Source organism: Podarcis liolepis (assembly GCF_965112155.1).
Source record: "Podarcis liolepis genome assembly, chromosome: 17".
In the NCBI taxonomy this organism is placed as follows: domain Eukaryota; kingdom Metazoa; phylum Chordata; class Lepidosauria; order Squamata; family Lacertidae; genus Podarcis; species Podarcis liolepis.
In genome coordinates this window covers 27512821-27539489 of record NC_139571.1, presented here as the reverse complement: position 1 = coordinate 27539489, position 26669 = coordinate 27512821, and the positions used below count along the sequence as shown (strand labels likewise).

The 26669-nt window shown below is 42.4% G+C and overlaps 1 protein-coding gene across 4 annotated transcripts in view; it reads right to left on the bottom strand.

The window, feature by feature from the left end:
- LINGO2 (leucine rich repeat and Ig domain containing 2) overlaps positions 1-26669 on the bottom strand; it is a 550263-nt gene that overhangs the window by 159640 nt on the left and 363954 nt on the right. For 3 of the 4 annotated variants that reach the window (XM_083482263.1, XM_083482260.1, XM_083482261.1), the window contains one exon: positions 15988-16147. The gene's annotated coding sequence lies outside the window, so the exon portion shown is untranslated. Of the gene's footprint in view, positions 1-15987; positions 16148-24695; positions 24827-26669 lie in introns of those variants that run through there. The other variant, XM_083482262.1, reaches the window with a different exon arrangement.

Here is a 26669-nt window from a genome sequence, read left to right as displayed (position 1 = left end):
GGTTGTTGTTGTTTTTTAAAGCATTTCATCATGCAACTATATATTAAGGCATATATTTAAAATAAAGAATTTACTCAATAGACCATGACAGCTCATTTGAAACTGCTACAACCCATCATTTCAAATGTGTACTCTGGGACTTCTTAAAATGTATATTATTTACTTGACAGACCATGAACTATTGCATAAATCCGGATTAGGAACTTCATAAGAAACTGATTTTTAGCTCTATCATATGTGACGGCCCAACATATTTGCTTTCCTTGTTTATAATGGCAACAAGGACATTTTCTTTGTTAGGGCAGTGCCATCAGTTTGCATCATCCTAATCATACCCCATCAGCCTGACCTCTTGAAGGGAGGAGGCTTTTCCTGTGTACTGGAGTGAAGATGAAGTCTCTGTCTCTCATTATAACAGTATCATTCTTCGCTCAACAGGGGTAGGGATCCTCCACTCTCTAAATCCCAAATGAAAGGAGGGGGGAATTGTCCTTGATCTAAAGTCAAGCCTTGTGTAAGACCCATCATCTGGACAATAAGCCGAATTGCTGATGTGTGAAACTAGGGAATCACACAGAATATCGAGTGGTTTTGGTGTGGATCTAAATGCAGAGTTCCTGGCAATTCTGATTCACTTCTGAACATGAATAGGAAAACCACTGTCTTAAAAAAAATAGTAATGCTTGGACGAAAAATTTAAAAATATGGTCTTGTGTTCCATAGATACTCCAATGTTGATTTGGAAATCTTCTCAGAACCCACTGATGTGTATTAGATTATATTTCTTCTATTTAACACCTATGGGAGCAGTCAGAATTTTTAATTTTTTTTTAAAAAATGAACAATTTTGGAGGGTCCCTGAGGGGCCACAAAAATATTTTGGCATCACAATGGGGAATCTCTATTTTTAAATAAATCAACCAACCCATACCACTTTTTTTTTTAATAAGCACACATTTTAGGGCTATGAAAAAAACTCACACACTGTCATGTGTTAGCCACCTCTGTATGAGAACCACCTGTGTAACAAGCTCTACTCATTCCATATGGAGCTTCTAAGTTCTGGGCCAAAGTATCTTTGCTATAGGTAGAGTCACTCTTGAATACCATCAGCAGCCAATATTAGTAGTACTGTTGACCTGGAGTTTAAGGTGTCACTCAGGTTAAGAGCTGTCTAAGACCTGAGTTATTCATTAGCTGGTGTTGAAGCCAAGGTATCATCCCAAAGGGAATGGGGAGCAGGGAGGCAGCCGATAGTTCAGGGAACAGGAAGGGGAATGTGCAGGCTGGATGCAGATCACAATCCAGTCTTCCCAGTAGTTTCCCTGAGCTCTCTACTCTGTAGCATGCAAAACCCCTGGAAACAATGGGTGAGAACTAAACACGATAGGATCTTCTGGCTTCTGTGAATCTGCTGCAGCTTCAGCCCTCACCTTCTCCTTAGATGTCTGCAAGGTTTTCCGTCTCTCTCACACACACTCAAGCCTGCTGCTTGTTCAGAATCCACCCCCCCCCAATTCCTCCTCTGTATTCATTGTCCCACCACCACTCCCCTGGTTTGGAGCTTTCCTCTTCTGAGGCTTCCCAATGGGATTCTCCAGCTGGAACCTCCCGCCATTCCTCATCATCCAGCTAGTCCCTAACACCAAGCAAGACCGAAAGCAGGCTGTTGCTTGGGGAAGAGATAAATACTGGACTTAGGCAGGTCAGTTCAAGTACCAATTGGCTATCTAGGGCTGGAACCATGCTGGAGCTTGAAGAGGCCAGCAATGTCGTTTTTGACTCTGCTGTTCTTCAACCTGGCTCACCACAGTCAACCAATATACTAAACAGGAACTACATCAGCCCTTCCAAACCTGGTGCCCTTCAGATATTTTGCATTGTAACTCTCATTATCCATGACCGTTGGTTATGCTGGCAGGGGTAGGCTGGATTATATGACAGGGTGGGATTTTATTGCTGCTCTTGCAGCTGACCTCATTTTAATGCTCAGCAAATGGTGGCTGTTCCCTTATCAGAGAATGCAGGTGTAGGAGAAAGCTGGAGGTGGTGAAACTGAGAAAACCACAAGAACAGATTTTAGGTGTTGTGTGGAGTAGAATAAATAGTCTGGCGTTAGCATTCAGCACCCTGGACAGCTGCCTGGTACGCAACACTCTGGCAGGAATAGGGATGGTAGAGAATTTCCCAATAATCAGCTGTGAATACGAGCTCTGCAGCTGTTTGCTTGCTTGCCAGCTTGGGGAACCAGTCTCTTTCCATGCGAGTGCTAGCGATCTTTTAACAAGAACATTTTTTTTTAAAAAAAGACACTGCTTTTGAGCCAAGGACTTGTTTAACAATGATTTCTCATATGAACATTACTCTGTTTGTTGTCATTGTTTTGGAATTAGCCTACTAAAATGTGTATTCTCTGAGCGTCGCAGAGCCACAGTCTAATATACCGCTGTACAAAGCTGAAGTCATTCTGAAGTCCTGTAATGTGCCCCAATACTAAAAATATGGTGGCTTACTAAAAATGTGGATCTTGCTAAAATATTTATTGTTAATGTTGCTTGTTTATATATATGAATAAGTTTAATCTAGATACAAGGGTTGTTTTTTTAAAAAAGAAAATGTTTTTAAACAAATGATCTGAAAAAATATCTGAATGTAACTTATCATTCTGTTATAAAAATGTTTTTTTAAAATAAATGATTTACTGTTTTCATTTTTCTCTTTTTTATGTTTCCAAGTGTCTTTTTAATTGATGCAGTAATGCCCAAAGTGATTTCCCCACTGCCAAGAAAAAAATAAATAAAGCAAGCTTTACAAACCCTTTTAGTCATTATTTCCCTTGCCAACTTTTATTCTGCATGTGGCCATTCACAGCTTTGCAAGAAGAATGGGAAGAGAAGACGAGGGAAAGGACAGCACTTGCTCTGGTGTTCAATGCTTTTCCCCTACAGGGGATGTCTTTCTAATGATCTGTCATTCACACAAAGACTACAGCTTTCTTCTTCTTCTTCTGGGGGGGGGGGGTACTCAAGGGTATGCAGTACTGGCACCTTTTTTTCCAGAAGAAAAGCACTGACACAGAGAACAATCTTAAATACAGTGGTACCTTGGGTTACAGATGCTTCATGTTACAGACGCTTCAGGTTACAGACTCCCCTAACCCGGAAGTAGTACCTCGGGTTAAGAACTTTGCTTCAGAATGAGAACAGAAATCATGCGGTGGCAGCAGGAGGCCCCATTAGCTAAAGTGGTACCACAGGTTAAGAACAGTTTCAGGTTAAGAACGGACCTCCAGAATGAATTAAGTTCTTAATCTGAGGTACCACTGTACTGTGTTCTGTTTCCCGTCCCAAGTAAATATTTCAGTTTTTTGTAAGTTGAAGTTTTGTTACAATGAAGCTGTATTTAATTTTTGCTAAATTAAATAAATAAAAGAGGCTTAAAGTAAAACTGCCTGGGTCAATGGTTACTTGATGACAGGCAGTGAGCAGCTGTAGCAGTAGTAGTACAGTAGTAAACAGCACAAAATAAAGCAACATCTGTTCGCAAGAGACAATCACGCCATCGTCAGACGAACTAGAAACACACACACACACACGGACATTATTTTCACAAAACGTTATACCAGGCCAAGATCATTCAAATTTAACAAAATGCAGACTGCTATGGACCAAGGTTGCGCAACAGCACAACAATGAACCCCGCAAGAAGCCATTTTAAAATTCCCACAATGTCCCTGACAAATGCTGGCTCAAAAAGTCAGCTGTTTCCACCAGGAAAGCCTCTGGACAGGGACTTGTTGATGGCAGGGGCATCAGAGGGCAGCTTGCAGCTGGCTCTGAATAGGACAAAAATTAGGGTGGGGGGGGAGATGCATATGCTTTTGGCGTAGGAATATAGGAAGCTGGACTAAGGAATTTAGTCCTACAAGAAGCAGTGGTGGCCACCAAAAAGATTAGACAACTTTGTGGAAGATATCAATGGCTATTAACCTTAACGGCTATGTTCTTCTTCCACCGCTGTGAGGCAGTATACATCTGAATAACAGTTACTGGAAACTGCAGGAGAGCAGAGTGCTATTTACCATAGGCATCTGTGTGGCCACTGGGAGAATACGATGCTGGACTAGATGGGCAAATTCAGCTTGGTGATGGCAATTCATGAAAATAATGTTACTCTCTTTGATTCTCCCGATGGTGGCATGATCACCTCTTTCTTCCATAATGGATTCCTGCATTTTTCACTATTAACAACACAGATATTGATTGCCCATCACCAAATAGTCACTGCCCCCAGCAGGCCAGCCCTCTGTTCTTATGAAGCTGCCTTATACCAACTCTGACCTTTGGCCCATCTAACTCAGTGGCTCTCTAGGGTCTCAGGAAGGAGTCTATCCTAGCCCTACCTGAACACAACAGGGATTGGACTTGGGACGTTTGGCAGATGATCTACCAATGAGCTACACACCTTCTCTGGTGCGTTTGTAATCATGTAAATCTTGTCATGTTGTAAAGCGGCAGACAAATTAAACAATGGTGATGATTTTAGAAAGAAAACCTATCCATGTTGCATCTTAAAAAAGCTTCCTCCCTCGACAAGCTGCTCATCTACATAATGCTTTATTTATTTATTTATTTATTTATTTATTTATTTATTTAATCTATTTAATTTAGTCAATGTTATTGGTCAACATAATCATGTTGCTTTAAAGGTTCACTGTTGTGGAAGGAACTTTCTGTGTTGCTTACCAAGCTTTCCATAGAGCTGGAATTTAATGATTGATGAAGATGATAAAATGATGGATAGAATGCTAAAGCCTTTTTTTTTTTTTAAAGACCCTTAAGACAAATAAACTTGTGAAGATGCTGACTGCTTTTTAATTGAAACACATTTCAGGAACGAGCTTACAGAATTTCATTTCATCCAAATATTACTGAGGGAGTTCTCAAAGGCATTTTGGGAGTAGATTATTGACCTGGACTGAGTCAATACGGCCCACTGGGCCATATAAGTTTCTTTTAAAGGCACAGATAGCTCACCTTTGTAATCTAAAATACAAACCTGGAAGCAGGAGGGAAAGGAAAAATTACAGGCTGATCCTAAACTGGTTTACCCCGGATTTCAGTGGGATTTATACGTACACAAGCAGGCTCAGCACGACATTACTAATTGTCCTATTATGGCTGCCTTTTCTGGCTGAAGTTGTGTTGGACTCTCTGGAAGCAGAAAGCCTTAAGACTTCTGTGACTGAAGCAGAAGTTCCACTATCTCAGCAAACCACAAACCTCTTTTATGAAAGTGTTCCGTGCTAAGGGCAATGATGAGAATTTCTATAAAATTTCGAGGTTTTGAATAGTTTGTTTTCCTTCCAGCCTCAAGTGTGTAAAGCAACAGAAATCTGATTAAATGTAGCCTACTGTACAGAAATAAGAGCCTCATCCATTGTTCCAACCACTTCTGCCTCTGGGGCCGTTCACTACAGGCACACAACCCCCTAGGAGGAGGTCCATGAGAAAATGCAGCCCTTTGGTTGAAACAAATGTTTCCCATCCCTGTCCTAGAGGGTCAAAACCGCTGTCTTTATTTCACTGAAATGCCATGTGCCAGACTTTTTGACTCTGGTGCATTGTAGGCAAAAAAAGAGGCCACTATCACACAAACATGGCAGCTGCTATGAGTCGTCCCTCAGGCTGCGGTTCCCACCAACAGCATGAGTCCTAGTATTTGCCACAACTTATATCACATGAAGGCCTCATGCCTCAATGACCTGACCAGCTGTTTCTTTTTGGTTTCCTTCTCTCCTCAGGGCCTCCAGCAATATGACAGTGTCAAGCGTTAAGCTGGTCTTGAGCTGACAAAGTGAGGGATGTCAGACAGAGACATGTCTCTGCAACAACATCAGGCTCTGACTAAAGAGAGAAATAGCAGGGACAGAGCGAAACCAGGGAGGAAGCTTCCCGTGGGAGAGGGAAGGCCAGATACTACCACCTAGAAAGGCTTTCTGTTAGGCTCACTCACTATTCTGATCAACCAAGAAACTTTGGTCCACCTTTGGCTTCCTGTCTTCTTTGCCTTACTCTGCCCTCAGCCTAACAGCAACTGTTTCTAACAGATGGTAGTAGTAAGAGAAGAAGGGGGAGGCAACCAAGCTCAGGGCCTCCTGCTCCATCACTGCTGCTCCATCACCTAACTCAAGCTGCAGATCACTTTGCTGGAACCGAGCTCTTAAAATCTGGAGTGCTTTAACCTGGTGGCAATTGTAGCGAGCGCTCCAATTGAATAATAATAATAATAATAATAATAATAATAATAATAATTTATTTATACCCCGCCCATCTGGCTGGGTTTCCCCAGCCACTCTGGGCGGCTTCCAAAAGAATATTAAAATACTATGATACATCAAACATTAAAAGCTTCCCTAAACAGGGCTGCCTTCAGATGTCTTCTAAAAGTCTGGTAGTTGTTGTTCTCTTTGACATCTGGTGGGAGGGCATTCCACAGGGAGGGCGCCACTACCGAGAAGGCCCTCTGCCTGGTTCCCTGTAACTTGGCTTCTCGCAGTGAGGGAACCGCCAGAAGGCCCTCGGTGCTGGACCTCAGTGTCCGGGTAGAACGATGGAGGTGGAGACGCTCCTTCAGGTATACTGGACCGAGGCCGTTTAGGGCTTTAAAGGTCAGCACCAACACTTTGAATTGTGCTCGGAAACGTACTGGGAGCCAATGTAGGTCTTTCAAGACCAGTGTTATATGGTCTCGGCGGCCGTTCCCAGTCACCAGTCTGGCTGCTGCATTCTGGATTAGTTGTAGTTTCCGGGTCACCTTCAAAGGTAGCCCCACGTAGAGCGCATTGCAGTAGTCCAAGCGGGAGATAACCAGAGCATGCACCACTCTGGCGAGGCAGTCCGCGGGCAGATAGGGTCTCAGCCTACGTACCAGATGGAGCTGGTACACAGCTGCCCTGGACACGGATTTAACCTGTGCCTCCATGGACAGCTGTGAGTCCAAAATGACTCCCAGGCTGCGCACCTGGTCCTTCAGGGGCACAGTTACCCCATTCAGGACCAGGGAATCCCCCACACCTGCCCGCCTCCTGTCCCCCAGAAACAGTACTTCTGTCTTGTCAGGATTCAATCTCAATCTGTTTGCTGCCATCCATCCTCCAACTGCCTCCAGACACTCACACAGGACTGTCACCGCCTTCACTGGTTCTGATTTGAAAGAAAGGTAGAGCTGGGTATCATCCGCATACTGATGAACACCCAGCCCAAACCCCCTGATGATCTCTCCCAGCGGCTGCATGTAGATGTTGAAAAGCATGGGGGAGAGGACAGAACCCTGAGGCACCCCACAAGTGAGAGCCCAGGGGTCTGAACACTCATCCCCCACCACCACTTTCTGAACACGGCCCAGGAGGAAGGAGCGGAACCACTGTCTTTTGTAAAGACTGTTCTTTTGTAAAGAACAGTCTTTACAAAAGGTGCCATGGACTTTGAAGAAGCATGAACTCAGGACAAAAGGGAGAAATGAGCTAAGAGGAAGGTACATTTGGCAAACCCTCACCATGATTAACTCCTGCCCAGAAACCTATGTCCCCACTGTGGAAGGACATGTGAATCCAGAATTGGCCTCCATAGTCAATTACGGACACACTGTTAAAACCATATTCATGGAAGACAATCTTACTCGGCCATGAGTGATTGCCAGAGAAGAAGAAGGTGTGTATATGCCTGAACCACAATAAAGCAAATTGATGGAATTATGAATATGATACATTCTATTAAAGCATCTTCTCTCTTGTTTCCTGCTATCAAAATGCCTGCTCTGTATATAACAGTTAAGTAATATTTCACTTAGACTTGCATTGCCCTGGATCTTGAAAGACCATAAAATGAAATGGGAAAAAAGAATGATTTCAATCAAGTTATTTTTTTTATTTTAAAAAACATTATTTCTGTATTTTTCCAGAAGAGATAGTTATTTTTCAAATAACCTGAGCTGACTCTAACTCTAATGACTGATTTTTTTATTTTTATTTTTTTTAGTACAGGATTGCCAAATCCTGCCACAACCTTAACCTTAAAGAAAAATTGCAGATGCCACTGTCGGTCATAAGAGGAGAAACAGAATGAATGTCAGTTATTATCCAGCAGATAGCAGAGATCACTTTAAAAGCAATAAACTTGGAGGAGCAGATGTGTATCTCAGTGTCTCACATAAATCCCAGAACACAAAGATAAGAAAAAGAAAAGAAAACATGCGAGCTTTGAATTTAGGTCTTGATTTGACCACATACACCTTTGTTGTGTGATACAAGGGACCTTGCACGCAATGAGAAACCATGGAAAGAAGTGTGCTATATTATGCAAAATCAGGCTTCTTATTTGTATGCTACCACACAAAAGGGATTTTGGAATGAAATAGTGACATTCCTCAATTGCTAATAGAATGTAGCTGTAGTGTGTGTGACATCTCAGAATCTGTCTAAAAGTTATTCACTTATAGACACTTATAGAGGTGGAGCTGGTTGCTCCAGCACCTGGAGTGGTGCACATGCTGTGCACCTGGGGTGGGACTAGCTGCATGCGGGGGCATGGCTAGCGTCCCGGGGGCACCGCCTGCAGTGAGTGTCCCAGGGTGCAGAGTGCAGCGATGTCACCCCCCCACGAGGGATGACACCCCCCCATTCCTCTGCCACTGCTTATAGCAGGCATGTCCAAAGTCTTTTTTTGGGGTCTTCAACAACTTCAGTCCTAAAAAAAGGTCAACAACTTTGGTCAGCCCTCACGGCCCTTCACTTCATAAAATCTGGCCCTCCTTGAAAAATGTTTGGACGCCACTGGCTTATAGAGAACTATCCGCTAAGTATTTTATTTACTTTTACATTCAGTTCACCAAAGGCCCTCAAGGCAGACTGCTTTCCTTCACCAATATTCCAAAGTAACAGGAATAAGATTTAGCGTTTATCCGGGGTTTTTATAAAAAGATATATTAACTGTAAATGAGAATGAGCGTAATAGCCAGCCATACATTTCTGAGCATATAACACATTCAACCCCTGCTGGCACATATTCTAAAGATTTGCAACAGGAACACCACACAACCAGGTTTTGGAACCTATTTATAGTCGATCATAACAAAATTCAACATTTGCAGCAGGCTTCACACTTCTGACAGGACAGCACAAAACTACTCGAACACATTACCATGAAGCCTTGCCAAAGCCTACAACTGAAAGCCACTTCATCTGTGAGGCAGAAGCAGATCTCATTTGCCACTGCATGTGTATTGACCAGGGAACTACTGCCAAAAACGGCTCCCTGAGGAATGTACTAATAGGTTTGTAAGTGTTTGTAAACACACCGTGCACAACAATACATTACATTTTGAATTGCACACCTAGGGAGCATGCCTTAAAGAGAGTGTGTGGTAATGCTATGTCACCATCATCTAACAGTTAATAAAGATGTCTGAAATTCCACATTGGAACCAATGGCTCCTATGAATTTTCCAGTGGAGATTCAGCGATTCAGGCCACAAGTGTAGTCCTAGTGCCTTGCCCAGGTCGGCAGAATGGCCACTTTCTCGACAGCTCTCCCCAAACAAGTGCAGGATGGAGATAGGCCAGGAAGTACTAGGATAACTTCTTTAAAAGAAGCAGATGCAGAATGATGTGCAAATTTGAGGATATCTGGCAAACTGATTTATCTAAGAGAAGCTCTAATCACTCCAGACAGCAGCAGGTCCAACTTCTCGCCCGCCAAACTGGACATGGTTCTTATTCACAAATATACCCTTCTGAACTGATAACTACCAGCAAGTGGGGCATGTGCAGAGTACCAATTCAACAAGCCGGCAGAGTGTGCCAATGGAACAGAAAAAGAGCAGACAGTTCTAGGTAGGTTCAGTCCCCTTGCTGACAGTATAATGCAGTTCCACAGCTCGCAGGTTACATACAGTTCTAATATACAGTCTTTCCAGCTGCACACAGACTCTTTTGCAGGGTTCCAACACAGACTAGGCTCTGACCAAGGGCATGGGCCAACAGCAAACTTGCTTCAAGCACAAGTGCATTTAGACTTTAGATTGTGCTGAGTCATTCTCAGATGCTTGCTGACTCACTCTCACACGCTTAGCTAGTTGCAAGTGCAGGACAAACACACCCAAAATTAACCAGTTACAGATAGGTAGCCATGTTGGTCTGCCATAGTCAAAATAAAAAAATTCCTTCCAGTAGCACCTTAAAGACCAACTAAGTTAGTTCTTGGTATGAGCTTTCGTGTGCATGCACACTGAATGCACACGAAAGCTCATACCAAGAACTAACTTAGTTGGTCTTTAAGGTGCTACTGGAAGGAATTTTTTTATTTTGACCAAAATTAACCAGTACACCTAACAGAACCCTTTCTTGCCCTTTTCTCTGCATGCATAGACCCCTTATACATCAACATGATATCCAATCAAGAACCAAGACCTCAGTGCCTCAAGCTTACGCACTGGACAGAGTGAAACCATTTTTATCAGCAAAGCAGTTGGCAAATACATCACAGTGGAGAGATGAAACCTTTGGAGTGGAGACAACAGAGCTTTCCTGCTGGCTTTTTCTGTGGTGTCTGCATCCTCCTTTAAGGATGCATGCAAAACTATTAATGGTGAGGTGGGAGGGAATCTCAGGGCACAATTCACCAAAGTTCAGCACTTTTAAGTCTCATTCATGTCTATGGGTGTAGCGCTTCCATTAGGGATGATTTTGTGGCTGGATCATGCCCATAGTAATTCCACTGTCTTTCAAAATTGTTTGTATTTAATTAAGACTTCTGGATCACAGGTAAAATCACATTCCCAGGGCTCTTTAAAGAATATGGTATATTGGAAGACTGACAAAGATATGTGGCAACTGCAGCAATCTGTTGGTTTAATCATCAACAGTGCAGTAGTCAGGAAAAACCCCCACAGAATTTGGCAGCACAACACAAGGCATTTGTTAAGAAGCAGAAAGTATTTATAAATAGAACTCTAATATAAAAATCAGTTGGTATTTCTCAGCATAAGTACAAAGGAAGCATAAGAAGCCTTTTTTTTTTTTTAAACCAGCAGAACATGAAAGGTGCAAGTCGTGGGTTATGAAAAGAAAAAACTGAATACGATTTAAATGCTGATTTGCCAAAGGGTTCATTTCATACCCGCCCCCCTAGTTTGATTTCATTATAACGTCATGTGCTGCTAGGCTAAAAAGGATAATTCCAGCATACTGCAGATACCAGGTTGTAATAATAATAATAATAATAATAATAATAATAATAATAATAATAATATCACACAAATGAAAGGAGTCCCAAAGCAATTTATGTAAAGTATGATACTAATAAAATAGCCCTAAAAACAATTCAAAGATGATAAAAAGTGTCTTCTCATATAACAAGCTCTCAAAACAGCTATCAAGGAAGGTCTGAAGGAAATGTTCAGTTATGTTAAAGCGAAGTAAACTTCAGCCTAGCTAATACCTTAGTGGGAAACCGACTTACATGAGGCTCCCAGGCGTTCTGAGACCTAGTTTAGTCTCCTACCTGGGCCAAAGACCTTGTTTCTCTGGTGGTGAAACAGGTAGAGACACATACCTTTTCTAAGTTTATAATGCAATCTGTGACAGTGGTGGCCCAATATGCAGGAGTTTGAGTTAGCTGTACAATTCTGTTACAGTTGTACCTTGGAAGTCAAATGGAATCTGTTCCGGAAGCCCATTCGACTTCCAAAATATTCGGAAACCAAAGCTCCTGCAGCCAATCGGAAGCCACGGAAGCCTCGTCAGACGTTCGGGTTCCAAAGAACGTTCGCAAACCGGAACCCTCAATTCCAGGTTTGCGGCATTCGGGAACCAAAACATTTGAGAACCAAGGCGTTCGGGATCCAAGGTACGACTGTACTTCATAAATATTACTTTCCGCAGTCCACATTACGAGCATGGTATCATTCGACCAATATGTAAGTATCTAAACTGAACATTCTTTTGGAATTTTGGTGAAGAAACACATTTGGCATCCTAATTAAGGGTGGGATTAAACTAAACTGTTGTGTGCAAGGAGTGAGGTCCATTCACAAAGCAAAACTCCCCTTGCTCTCTTTCTTCCCACTATGTGCCTCCTATGTCCTCTAAATCTGCACTGGTGGGTTGCAGAAACCCCAGAACAGGTCTAGGGTATGCCTGGGTTGGGGAAGGGGGAAAGTTCCATTATGTGAGCAGACCTTGTTTTCTGCACACACACACATGGGATGTTGGAAGCTATTAACCATCAATCGGGTTTGTAAACCCCAGGGCAGGAATCAGTGGCCTCCAGTCATGTACCGAAAGAGCTCTTGCAGGCCAAACCACGTCGCTTTCACCTCCCAAGGAAAAGGAACATGAAAGTCAAGTTGCTTCCATTCAGCACACATTTAAAATAAACATGCAGCCTTCCACTGCAAACCTCTGCGTATATTTTCCTCCCATCCTTGAACATCCCTGAAATGCCCTCCCTCGCAATTCACTGAGACCGGGGTGGCAAATTCAGAAAAGGCTTTTCTCAGCAGCCTTCCCCCCTGCCCAGCCCCCCTCTCAGTAATGGCAACACAATCAATGTGTTTTCCTCTCAAATTATGTGTTGCCTTATTCCAGACATCAGCTTGACGATTTTTCCTCCATCAGAAGCACCCTCCATAATAACAAAGTATCACATATGCAGCGCTGTCTTGGTGAAAATATCAGAGACAAATACACTCAACTGAATAATTTTATCTTGAAGTCAGAGGACACGCATGATAGACTTGTAATGAGGTTTATAAAGCTGCCTCTTGGTGTAATTATTGTTTTATGTCCCCTGAAGCAGTGATGTACAGCAAATGGACAATATTTCCCCATTTGTTGCTACTAAATTATCTCTTTCTGATCATGCATTATAAGACAGATCAATGGTAGCACTGAAAAAAGGTTAGCGGGATTGGTCTATTGCGGGCCCAGCAATGGCACTGCAAATGAGGCCGACATCGCAGAAGGATATTGAGGGGGCTCAGCTCCCTCCTTAAAAACTGGGGGGCGTGGTAAAATGCCACTGCCCCCAGGATCCAGCGCCCCTTGGGTCCAGGTGCAGGAAACATGGGGCCCAGGTGCAGGGCTACTCAAGGTAGAAATGAGACTCAGGATCTTAGTATTCTGCTGAAATAGATGACAGGTTGTTTTTTTAATTTCAGATGTAATTAGGTTTTGGTGAAGGCATTGGGAAGGTATCAAATAACAAGCAATCCTTCTGCTGGTTGACAAGAACCCTGAATAGTGGGTCTGACATACATCAAATTAGGGTGAGCCCTTCAGGGCCACCACTTGGGAGGGCACTATGGCCCTCTGACTCCCAGATAGAGACATGTCTTCCAGACCCCTTTAGTAGGGTACCCAATAGGCTAAAGTTGCAACCCACTACCTTATCCACTCAAAGTTGTGATGATTGCTAACAGGTAGGCAAAAACCTGCAGACCAGCCACTTTGTCTGCAGGAAAAATTCCTCCCATATTCCATAGCAGAGTCTGCATGTTGCCTTGCCTGCTTGCCTTTGGGCAGGACCATTTAGAAAAAGGTCAGGAGGGTGGAGGATCTAAGGACAATCTCAGCAGGCCAAGCCCTGCTGCGGCTTGCCTCTCTTGGACCTAAAGGAAGACAGATCCACTGCTGTAGCCATGCCCCTTCTCAACTCCAATAGACCCATTCAAATGGGCTTTCAAGCCTTACCGGGTGACATCTGGGAGAGGCTCCCAATTTCTCCAATGGTTGCACCATGACCCTAGGGCCTCAGAACTGAGCCACGGCTGTGCCAGGTCACAAACTGTGCTTCACTGGAGTTCCAAGTGAGTGGCCATTTTGCAAGAAGAATCTGGATACAGTTGTACCTTGGTTGTCGAATGCCCTGGAACTCAGACGTTTTCGCTCCCGAACGTCGTAAACCTGGAAATGATTATTCCAGTTTGCGAACGTTCTTTTGGAACCCGAAGGTCCGACGGGGCTTCTGCGGCTTCTCATTGGCTGCAGGACCTTCCTGCAGCCAATCAGAAGCTGTGATTTGGTTTTGGAAGTCAAACGGACTTCCCGAATGGATTCCGTTTGACTTCCAAGGTATGACTGTACTAAGAACTATCTGGTCTATGTTCAGGTCTTCTTGCAACCTATATTTTATCACATGTCATCTGGGCTTTGTCCAGTTTATCCAAGTGGTATATGTCCCTGTAGAGCTGAGAACAACAGGACCAGCCAAAAGTCTTCCTGTTGATGCACCAAACAAATGGCAGATCGGCTCTGTGTATCTTATAGCATGATGACCAATGTAACAAGAGTTGATCAAGAGTTGAATGGGACACTATTTTCTCAATTTCATTATTAATGTTTTTTGTTCCCTCACCTTCAAAAGAGTTTCTGTTTCCCAGATGGCAATGGAGATGGGAAACTCTTGATCATGTCATTGGGAAAGGAAGAGGTATCACCAAACATGTGTTTCTAAAATGACTCTGCCCACCTCCTCCAAATTCCACACAATGCGTTGCATCCGATGTTACAACATATTTGGAGTAAACCAATAGAAATTAATGGGCATGATTAACTTAGGCCCATTATTTTCAAAGTGTCTATTCTTGGGGTAAAACTTGGTTTGATACAATCCAAAGGATCTTTCTGAAATCTTTTACACAGATGAAATTTTAAACCTGCCCATATCTGCCTATATCCTTTCCCAAGCTCTTTATTTTGCATTAGATTCTCTCCTCCTATTGCTGTTCCATTTCTTTCCCAATTCCCCACGGTAATGTCTTTTTGTTGTTGTTGTTTAGTCGTCTAAGTCGTGTTCGACTCTCCGTGACCCCATGAACCAGAGCATGCCTTGGAAACTCTCAATTTCTTCTCAAAGCTTCTCCTTTTTTATGTCCATGGAGTTTTCTTGCCAAAATACTGGAGTGGTTTGCCAGTTCCTTCTCCAATGTCCTTTTAGATTTGGCTAAATAATGCCCTGTCCACTCTAAATACTGCCTATGTACTTATGTATATGCACTTTAATATTTCCATAATAAACTCAGGTTTCCCAGCTTGTTTGTAATCCTCTCGCCTTTACAGCAGAACTGTAGATTAAAGATCCAAATGTGGCATTCATACATATCTGTGTAATACATTACACGTACAGACAAGGACACATGGTAACACTTTGATTCTTGGAATCTTAGAAATTTTCTGAAATATCCTCATCATGAAATCACGAAATCCTTCCGGTTTTCAAAGCGCTTTCCCTTGCCCCATGGGATAAAAACTGATAAATGTTTAACATTGTGGTGCTATAATAACCATGCTTATTTGAAAGTGACCTCAGGATTTCTCTTGTGGAATGTTTTAATATTTGAGGGCAAGGAGATGGCAGAGAATGGAGCGAGAGGCACTGACAAGGGAGAACATAAGAGAAATTGGTACCTTTCAATTTTATGAGAGAGGAAAGAACGCTATTCGGTAATAGTGAATCTGAAATTGAAACGCGCTTTTCACATCTGTGTTTGTACAAAGGCAGTTTGACGAGGATATAAAAAGAACACAAATGTGATTGCTTCTGCAAGTATTCTAACCTGGCAAATCTAATACTTTTTTTTAAATGGCTAAACGAGTATTTACCTTGTCATCGCCTGAGTGAGACAGTAAATATAATGTCTGTCTGCTCCATTCTGCCATTCTGGGTTATGTGATTAATTTTATTATACCTTTTTATGTGTGTTTTCTTTTTAACCTTTGTGCAGCTCAAGAAGAGAAGGATCCATTAAACTACACATGCTTGTCTGAGATCTCACAGTAAAAGAACAACAACTTTTATGTCAAGCCATCTGCTGCACCGATACAGCAAAGAAACTGAAAAACAATATGCAACAGAATCACTAGCCAAAGTTCCTTTCTTTAAAGCCTTATGAAGATACCACGAAGGCAACAAGTACCATGGGCCTTACCTGTTATACTGTCTTTAAAAGTCCGGTCCTTGTTGCTGACCATACAAAGCTCTTGGCCACTGGTTAAAATCAAAGTGGAGTATTTGATCATGATAATCCCAATGCGTCATGGATGACAGACTGTCTCATGGCACCACGTTCCAGCTGCTTGAAACAAACCCTGCAAAACAACAACAATGGCAACAAAACATGACATACGTATTTCATTTTAATTGAAACATAGCGAACCATATCCAAAGACTAGGAGGCACCCCACTTAATCAATAAGAGCATCATAAAGAAGGCAAAAAGATATATTGACACATCAAAGCTTTGTGGAACACATAAAGGCATTTTATTCTGTGTAGATGCTACTTGTTACAGTTATATTAAAAATGTAAGGATTAATTAAAAATTATCATTAAAAGCGAATGCTCCACCAGGATTCTCTTGCAAGAACAGAGCTCCTCTGGAGATCTCCTGCTGAAATAAAGTAAAGCAAAGTTTGTTTTAAAGAGTTGAGATCTAAGAAGCAGGTCTCAGGTAGAGAGAGGGGTACAGCTTTTCAAAATGTTCCCTTACACATTGCCAGCTAATAAAAAATATTTTGTGAGCATACAATAAAATGATTCAAGATTCTAGTGGTGAGTATAGCTTTAAAATCAAGGACATTAAAATCAAGGACAAACACTTCCAAAGTGTTTGAGCATTGATATGCGAGAGCAGCACCACCCACTGCAGTTTGGGAAATGTAGCTGTGCAAGTATGGGCATACCTGTCAGTTTCCAAACTGCTCATATCTATCCAATTCACTTACTTGCACTGCTCTGTGCGAACTGCAGTCATGCAGCACACAGAAAACAAAACAAATTTGGACTTTGCAGAGGATTCAGACAATGACTACAACGGTGCCGTGCATTAAAATTAAATTTAATACATGATTAAATGTTAGGCATTGGGAAATGATAACACTGTAACATTTGTAAATAAATAACATATGCATATCGAAAAAAAAGCATATGCACATTGAACAGTTGCTGAACTCTCAAAACTACTAGGGGTTTCTTAACAATAACACAAAGTTGCATACATTGTGTAAAATTACATAAAATGTGGATACACTGAAATCCGTCTAACTGTAATAGCATTGGTAGGCAATCTAAGGCCTTCTAAATCCGGCCTGCGGACAGTCCAGGAATCAGCGTGTTTTTACATGAGTAGAATGTGTCCTTTTATTTAAAATACATCTCTGGGTTATTTGTGGGGCATAGGGATTCATTCATTTCACCCCAAAAATATAGTCTGCCCCCCACAAGGTCTGAGGGACAGTAGACTGGCCCCCTGCTGAAAAAGTTTGCTGACCCCTATATCAAAATTAATTTATTCATATTATGACTCAGAGGAAAGGTAAAAGAGATCCCTACAATTGTCTAATACACTTCAAATACATATCTAGTTAAAGTAAAGTCATGTATTATATTGAATATAAATGAGGGGAAAAACTTTTCTTGATATATGGCTTGTAGCACAAATATGATAATGGATGAGGACATTATTACATGTTGGTATTAAAGGGTTAAGAAGCTCTAATCAAGACGCTCTAGTCACTGAGCAGCTGGAGGTCGTTAAGCTTCCAGGAATGTGAGTTTGTATAAATAGTCAACTCACTCCTGTGTTTGTCCCTTTTTTTCCCCCCTTCCCTTTCTTTTGGGGCGTGTTTGCTGAAATGTGTGATTCTTCACCAGGGTTTTTTGTTTTGTGTAAATAAACCTTTTATTTGAGTTCCAAACCGCTTGCTCCAAGATTCCTTTATTGAAAGGATGCTGACTCTCCAGCCCTTCTTGAGCCGCTGTGCGAAATGCTCTGCTGTAATGGGACATTGTGGCATCGGAGGCGCACTGGACATGTGCTAACCATTAAACTAATTAAAGTTTAGTGGGACAGGTTATGGATGTTTGTACGTCAAGAAGGAGATAAGGAGTGCAGTTCAGAGTGATTTATGAAAGGACTGGAGCGAAGACAGAAGCGGTTGCCGACAATGAAAGCCTTCAAAGCAGCTTGAGTCCTGCAACGTGCCTAGGAAAAGTTTTAAAGAGGCACTGCGCAGTTTGTACTCGCTGGAAGACACCTTATTCCTCGAGGAGCCACCTCAGCAGCTGGGAGACGGTCTACAGGTCTGTGAGTATCGTTCTTAAGCCCCAGGGAGGATGGCAGAGTCCCAGGAAAGTTTTACTGTCCCCTTTACGCGACTCAATGGGAAAAATTGGCAAGATTGGAAGGCTAGAGTAAGGGTTTGGTTGCAAGCAAAAGAGTTGTGGAGTTGTACTGAAGCACCGCCTTTACAGGCAGCTGCAGACGCGTCTGCAGAAGACAAAGCAGCAGCGGCAGCTTCACAGAAACGCGACAGGAAAGCCCAAGGTCTACTAGTTTTGGCAGTGGGACCAGAGCAAATGCCTTATGTTTCTGAGTTAAAGAACACGCATGAGGTCTGGACGGTTCTGCAGCGGCTAAATTCCAGAAACACTGCGGGGGCCAAGATCCATGCTACAAGATGTTTGTTTGATTTACGTCTCCAACCGGGAGCGTGTGTGAAAGAACATATTGCCAAAATGGTGTCTGCCTTTAATCAACTAAGACAGCTGGGCATTCCTTTCTCTATGGAGCAGCAGTCATACATATTGTTGTCTTCTCTTGATAAAAGCTATGAGACTCTAGCTTTAACTTTGGAAGCTATGCCTTCAACTGAATTAACCCTTGAATACATTTCTTCTCGACTTGCTGATGAACAGGATAAAACGCAAAGAGAAAGAGGTTTGTCTTCAAAGGGAAGTTATGCTGTGCCTAAGAGTGGGGATGCTGAGTTTGAGAACACAGTAAATGCTTTTGCAGCTAGACACTGTTTTCGCTGTGGTTCCTCTTCCCATTTAATCAGGAATTGTACACGTGAACCTGGTCAAGACAGCACCAAGGCCGTTACCCCTAGTTACCAGACAAGGAGTTCCAGGGGACGTCGAAGAAGAGGAGGTGGTCGTGGCTACTCCCACAGCACACAGCACATGGCTTCAGCAATGGTGTTGATGCAAGGGCGTGGCCAAGGCAGCAATCTACGCTGGTTGATCGACAGTGGTGCATCTCACCACCTGGTGGCGCCATCTAGTGTCCGTTTGCAGAATTGCAGACATTTGCAAACCCTTAAAGTTGTGACAATGGCAGATTCAACTAAACGTTCCTTAGAGACTGTAGGCACAGTGTTTTTGAAGTGTTTGCAAACAGAAATTGATGCCTACGTGCTAAAGGGAATGAAGGGGTGTATTTTGTCTGTGTCAGAACTTGATAGAAATGGGTTTAAAACTGTGTTTGAAAATGGGGTTTGCACTATTTCAAAGAATAACGTGTCTCTTTTGCAGGTGAAATGCAGAAATGGGTTATATTATTTTGAGACAAGTCCAGATGAAGTTGAACAGGTTCATGCTGGTTGTGTGAACTCGCCTACCCATAATTCTTGTGTTCATTTATGGCATCGCCGTTTGGGACATATTAATTTTCAGTATGTTAAAAGGCAACCTGAATTATCAGAAGGGTGCAAATTGAACAAATGCGCTAAGTATTTGGATTGTACTGCATGCAAAAGGGCGAAGGTTCATAGATGTAGCTATCCCAGTTCAAATAGGAAATCTGACACAGTATTCCAACTTGTGCATATGGACCTATGTGGCCCAATGCCTGTTGCTAGCATGGGAGGTTCGAGGTATGCACTGTGTCTCTCAGATGACAAAACAAAGGTTACATGGTTTTTTCCTCTCAAAACAAAAGCAGATACTGCAGAAACAGTTAAAAATTGGGTTCATGCAGTAGAACTTGAATTCGGTACTAGAGTACTTGCTTTTCAGACAGACAGAGGGTTAGAATTTACCGGGTCTGTGTTGCAGAATTTCTTTAAGAAAAAGGGAATTAAGCATCGTCTGTCTACACCTTATTCCCCCCAAGAAGGAGGTGTGGCCGAACGTAAAAACAGGGTTCTGCAAGAGTTGGCAAACTCTATGTTGTTTGATGCTAAACTTCCTCAAAGTTACTGGGCGGAAGCCTGGAAGACGGCTACTCATGTTCTGAACCGAGTATATAATTCGGTAATTGATACTACGCCATATTTTGCTTTATATGGGAAGAAGCCCAAAGTTAATTACTTTCGGGTGTTTGGATCTCAAGCCTATGTACTTATCCCAAAAGCGTTAAGGAAAAAGGGAAGTCCAAGGGCTAGGAAACTCATCTTTTGTGGGTACGAACCACATGCCAAATCTTGGAGGTTCGTGAACCCAGATGGGGATACTACAAGAGTGATCCTCAGTAGGAGCGCTGAATTTTGTGAGCAATCCGGATGGACACACTTACATGCTAACCCTGACATTTTGAGAGATGATTTAGGCATTTATGCTGAGAATGAAAGTCCAGAGGGTGATGAGCCAGAAGGGGATGGTGCACATGGTTCAGATGCAGATTCTGACCAGGCACAAGGTTCTTCTCCTAAGGTAGAAAAGCCAGAATCTAAGAGTGTTCCAACATCGCCAGTCAGTAGGCCTAGCAGACAGCAAAAGCGAAGCAGGTCGCCTGCAACACCAAGCCCAAGGGAGGTATCTAAACGGAGGTCTTTATCCCTAGAGGCACGTCCAGACATAAAGTCTGAGACAGATTCTGACAGCCAACGGTCAGAGGGGGCACAAGAGGAGCAATTGCGCAGGTCAAAACGTGCCACAAAGGGCAAGCCGCCAGAGCGGTTTAAGGTGACAAGTGTATACGTAAATATGGCACAGTGTGAGCCAGATAGCTATATAGAGGTACAACAGCTTCCAAGCTCAGAAGCCGTAAAGTGGCAGGAAGCAATGGAAAAAGAGATGGCTTCAATGAAGTCTCTCGGTGTGTTTACAAGTACAGAGCTTCCAAAAGGGCAACAAGCTGTAGGTTGTCGATGGGTATATCGTTTAAAGCCCACAACTACTGAGGAGTTGCAATATAAAGCCCGACTAGTTGCAAAAGGGTTTTCGCAGCGCAAAGGTGTTCACTATTCTCAAATCTATGCCCCTACTTCAAGATCAGAGTCATTAAGAATGCTTTTAGCCTCTTCAGCTAAGAAGGGAAATAAGCTGTTTCATTTTGATGTCAATGTGGCTTATTTAAATGCAGACTTACAGGAGGAAGTCTATATGACGCCACCACCAGGTTTTGAAGGAGACAAGCCAAACCAGGTCTGGCGCTTACACAAATCCATTTATGGGTTGAAACAGTCCGCCCGTAATTGGAATTCCTGCTTAAACGATGCTCTAGAGAGCATGGGGTTCAGAAAGAGCGCAGCAGATGCGTGTCTTTATCTAAAAGGCTCGGGATGTGAACAAGAAGCAGTCTTGATATTTGTTGACGATTTATTATACAGTGGAAAGGACGATAAACTTGCACAACAATTTGCCACAAAGCTTGGAGAAAGGTTTCAGATAAAATCACTAGGCAATGTATCTGTTTATCTAGGAGTTAAAATTCAGCAAGATGAAGATGGGAACTATTGGCTCAGCCAAGAAGCTAAGATCCAGCAGTTGCTGGAAAGGTTTAAAATGGACAACTGTGCTGGTGTTAAAACCCCAATGGAGTTAAGTTACACAAAGGATGCTCAAACTGAGCAACAGGCAGAGTTCTGTAATCCCGGGGTTTACCAGTCAGCGATAGGCAGTCTACTCCACATTGCACAGTGGACTCGGCCCGATATAACATATGCTGTCAACATGCTGTGTAGACAAGCTGAAAAACCATCAATGCATGCTTGGCAAGGAGTAAAAAGAGTTCTAAGGTATCTCCAAACTACCAAAAGGTTTCGCTTAAAACTATCAGCAGAGGGCAGCACACAACTTGAATGTTGGGCCGACAGCAGTTGGGCTGATGCTGGACCAGATAGAAAATCAGTGTCAGGAATGGCAATAAAATTTGGAAATGCACTAATTGGTTGGAGATCAAGAAAACAATCACTTATAGCTTTAAGTTCAACTGAGTCTGAGTTCAATGCATTATCAGATGTATGTAGAGAACTGGAATTTTATAAGCAACTGGTACAAGAATTGTTTGGAGAATGTTCCCTACCTATCAGAGTGTGGGAAGACAATCAACCTTGTATTAAACTAGCTAAATCAGGTCAATTCAAGGCACACACAAAACATTTGGATATCCGTTATCAAAATGTATGCCAAAGTGTAAAACAAGGTTTAATTGAACTAAAGTATTGTCCAAGCCAAGAAAATCTCGCAGACGGTTTTACAAAAGCTTTGAGTCCGCAATCTCATAAATGTTTCTGTTCAGGTTTAAATTTGAATTAAGGTTGGTACAGCTCAGTGTTACGAGCGAGAGGGGGTGTTGGTATTAAAGGGTTAAGAAGCTCTAATCAAGACGCTCTAGTCACTGAGCAGCTGGAGGTCGTTAAGCTTCCAGGAATGTGAGTTTGTATAAATAGTCAACTCACTCCTGTGTTTGTCCCTTTTTTTTCCCCCTTCCCTTTCTTTTGGGGCGTGTTTGCTGAAATGTGTGATTCTTCACCAGGGTTTTTTGTTTTGTGTAAATAAACCTTTTATTTGAGTTCCAAACCGCTTGCTCCAAGATTCCTTTATTGAAAGGATGCTGACTCTCCAGCCCTTCTTGAGCCGCTGTGCGAAATGCTCTGCTGTAATGGGACATTGTGGCATCGGAAGCGCACTGGACATGTGCTAACCATTAAACTAATTAAAGTTTAGTGGGACATTACAATTTGTTATTTGTAAGAAAATTTATTAGGTTTCCAAAGCAGTTCTAAAAATTTAAATTGGACACTTTGTTCACACATATAGCTTAAATTAGTAAACAGAGGGGTGAGGAAAGCTTCAGCCCTTTCAATGACACCGTAAAAAGCTTAAGCAATCAGTCAGAACAGGCTATCACATGAAATTACAATCCAGAGACATACAGCTTTCAAGAAATCATAATTCACTTTTGCCAGTTTATCAGATACTGAAATGTTCATCTCTCAGTCCATGGACTTAACATGATGTCTGGTGTGATGTAGGTGGGTGTGGCTTGGAGGAAATGACCTCATTGGCCAAATTAGGACCACTACTGGCAAATTAGGACCTCTGTGAGGCAAAGGTCACACACTGCTGATGAAGAGGTCAAACGATACACTATTTCTTTAGCTTGATCGGAGGCATATGAACACTGGATCTCTGATGTTTCCTTTCTGCAAACGTGGCAAAACACGGCAACTATTACTGAGTGACTTCACGGGGGAAACAGTTCATTATCTGTACTTATTTTCCACTTACTGTTTCTTAAATTTTTTCATGGAAGACATAACCAAGAGAGAACTATAAATCAAAGCAAAAGCAATCATGGGCGTTTTTGCACAGCGTGAGTTACATAGATTGCAAAATCGTAAACAGAGTAATATCTGCTAGGAACCTACTGAAAGTCAGTTTGTAAACAAGAAAATGCTTCTTTCTTTCGTTGGGCAAACTATTACTCTTAGACGCAAGAGTGGAAAGAAAATATGCATCATAGTTCAAGGGAGCCAAAATTTCTCAGAAGACAACCCTGAACATAAACTTATATAGAGTCTTCCTAAAACACTATCATTGGGGACTGTGGTTGAATATATGGAGTAAAACATTCCATGGAGCCACCATACAAAAAGTCCCTGTCCCTTGTATTCAGCAGCCTGGGTTCCCTTCCTATTAACTGAGCATTTTCCAGACCTCATCCTCAAAAGATGGCATCTCTTAAGAGCTGGATCAGATCTAAAAGGAACTAGGTTTTCTAAGCTAATGGATATATGCACCCATTGATCATGGGGGTTATCCTAAATTCTCATGACAAGATTGTATCAAATGGAATGTTGCAGTGTTCCATTTTAAAACCCAGGTATCCACACATGACATCAAACCCAGGTAGAAAGAAAAATGGAGTATGGGAATATGGAGGGGTGAGAATGCACATGTTCCCATAGCTCACCTCCAATCCCTACTTCTAGTTCCAGTTTGACATCTGAACAAGTTTCTGATCAATGCCCTCCACCCCACGCCCTTACACTAACAGCTAAAACCATATCAGATTTTTGGGTAATCCTTTGAAGAGCATTCCCGTATTTCACCAATAATGGCTTAAGTGTACGATGGGTCCTTCTCCTCCATCAAAAATCCTACACATGAAAACATTTCATTCTGCATAAGAAATGTGTCATATTGGATGTCTGTCTTCACTGAACTGTGGTTACACACTGCATAACATTTCCTCCAGATCTAGCTGCCTTTTTTGAAGTCATAGAAGCCTATCTGACCAATCAAATAATAGAGATGGAGTAAGCACAGCTTGTGGATGTTAGCCAGAAATGAAATGAACCATCCTATCCATCCACCCCCCTTCCAGGTGATGGATATTTCATCACTTGTATCAACAACAGTTAACAGCACATCAATTATAAGACTAAAATATTATGTAAGAACTTGCAGCTAGTTCCATGCATAGGATGATGAAAGATGGTGTCTTAAATTCTCTTTGAGATCTGAAGCATTTTCTTACCTTAAAACCTATCAGAAAAGTATTCTAAATGAACACAAATGCACACATACTCAAGTTCATCTTTGCCTATTAGTTTACTGCCAGGCTTGAGCTCAGTAGAAGCAAACTGATGAGTTTTCCTTTCTCTAAATAATCCTTGTGATACATACGGTTCGGTTTCAAGGCCTGCTATTTCCAGCTGACCATGAGACATTGTAGAATACAGAGGCTTCTCCGGTCCATGCAAAAAGCAAATATCTTGCAGCTCGCAGTGTAATATTTCAAAGCAACTGTTCCACACAGCAAACAGCAACATGCTGTTTTACTTCCTTTCCTGCACCAGAAGTTGCTGCAGCAGTTAACCAAGGAAGCTACTGTTTCCAAATAAATGGTGAGTCATTTTTCTGTCATCCATTAAATCACCAAGTCATACTCCTCACTGTATGGGGCTTAAACTCTTCATACATGGGGACATGGGGGAATATAAAGTCTGTACTTCTGTTGATTACTCAGTGCCTGAATCATTCTTAAGTAGACTGGACAAAGCACATGACAGTTTGCTATCTGGAACAGCCTTGCATTCATGCGCTCATGTGCCAAAGACAACTTGAAGAGAGAGACTGTACAGAAGTGTTTATATGCTAATGCTAGAAGTCTCCAAGCCAAGATGGATGAATGCTTGGTCTTAGAGGATGGTTTTGCTATAGTGAGCATAACAGAAACCTGGTGGAAAGAAGGGAACTAGTAGGACTTGATTATCTAAGGATATAAGACTCTATAGGAAGAACAGAGAAGGGCAGCTGATAAGGAGAAAGGAGGTGGTGTTAACTATGCATGTCAAAGAAGGCATTGAGTCCAGCAAGATAGAAATCCAAAAAGAGGCAGGCTCCTCCACAGAATTGTTGTGGGTGGCCATACTGGGCCCCAAGAGTACTTTAGTGCTGAGAACATGCTATTGTCCCCCTGATTAGAATGCTTTGGGAGATCTTGAGATGAAGACTTAAATCAAGGAAACATCCAAATGAGAAAATTTAGAAATGGGCGACTTGTAAATTTCCAATTGACCAGAAAATCCAACATGGTCACGTTTGATTTCAAAAGAGGAAACTTCCCAGAATGAGAGGACTGGTAAATAGGAAGTTGAAAAGTCAAGTCAAGAGAGTCCACACTTCTCACCAGGCTAGCTCTGTATCCTGCTTGATCTTCTGCCTGGCTGAGTTGTACCTGAACCGTGATAAATCATCTTGCTTTCCTGAATGGAGGAAGGAGTACGGATAGAAAGCTGTAATGCTAGTCTGCATAAGAGTCACATCCACTGCACTGCCTACTTTTGCCTCTAGCTCCCATCCACCAAGGGACGCTGGTGGTGCTGTGATCTAAACCACTGAGCCTCTTGTGCTTGCCGATCGGAAGGTCGGCGGTTTGAATCCCCGCGGCAGGGTGAGCTCCCATTGTTCAGTCCCAGCTCCTGCCCACCCAGCAGTTCGAAAGCACACCAGTGCAAATAGATAAATAGGTACCGCTCCGGCGGGAAGGTAAACAGCGTTTCCATGCGCTGCTCTGGTTTCGGTGTTCCGTTGCACCAGAAGCGGCTTAGTCATGCTGGCCACATGACCCAGAAAAACTTCTGCAGACAAACACCGGCGCCCTCGGCCTGTAAAGCGAGATGAACGCTGCAATCCCAGAGTCGTCTACAACTAGACTTAACTGTCAGGGGTCCTTTACCTTTTACCCATCCCCCAATGATATGAGAAACCTGGAAGTTTTCCAAAGGAATGTGGCCTTCAGATTTACAAAGGTTCCCCAGCCCTAGTATACACTACCAAGACTTCCAGGTGTGAAGTGAATCCCATGGCTTGCTATACTGATAATTGACGCATAACCACATGTTTCTTTAGAAATGTTAAGAACTTTACCTACTAGAAATGTTTAGAAAACTTGTTATCACCACACAAATATTTATCATCATCATCATTATCTACATGGAGGTACGAAGCCATCAAGTACCCCGGACAACCTATACATGAAAATAACTCAGCATTCTGTTGCTATGCTATTACTGAGCCTGTTTATTTTATTACATTGTAAACTACACAAAGTTGCTGTTGGTACATATTATGTATCGAGTTGCTCTGTAACACGAA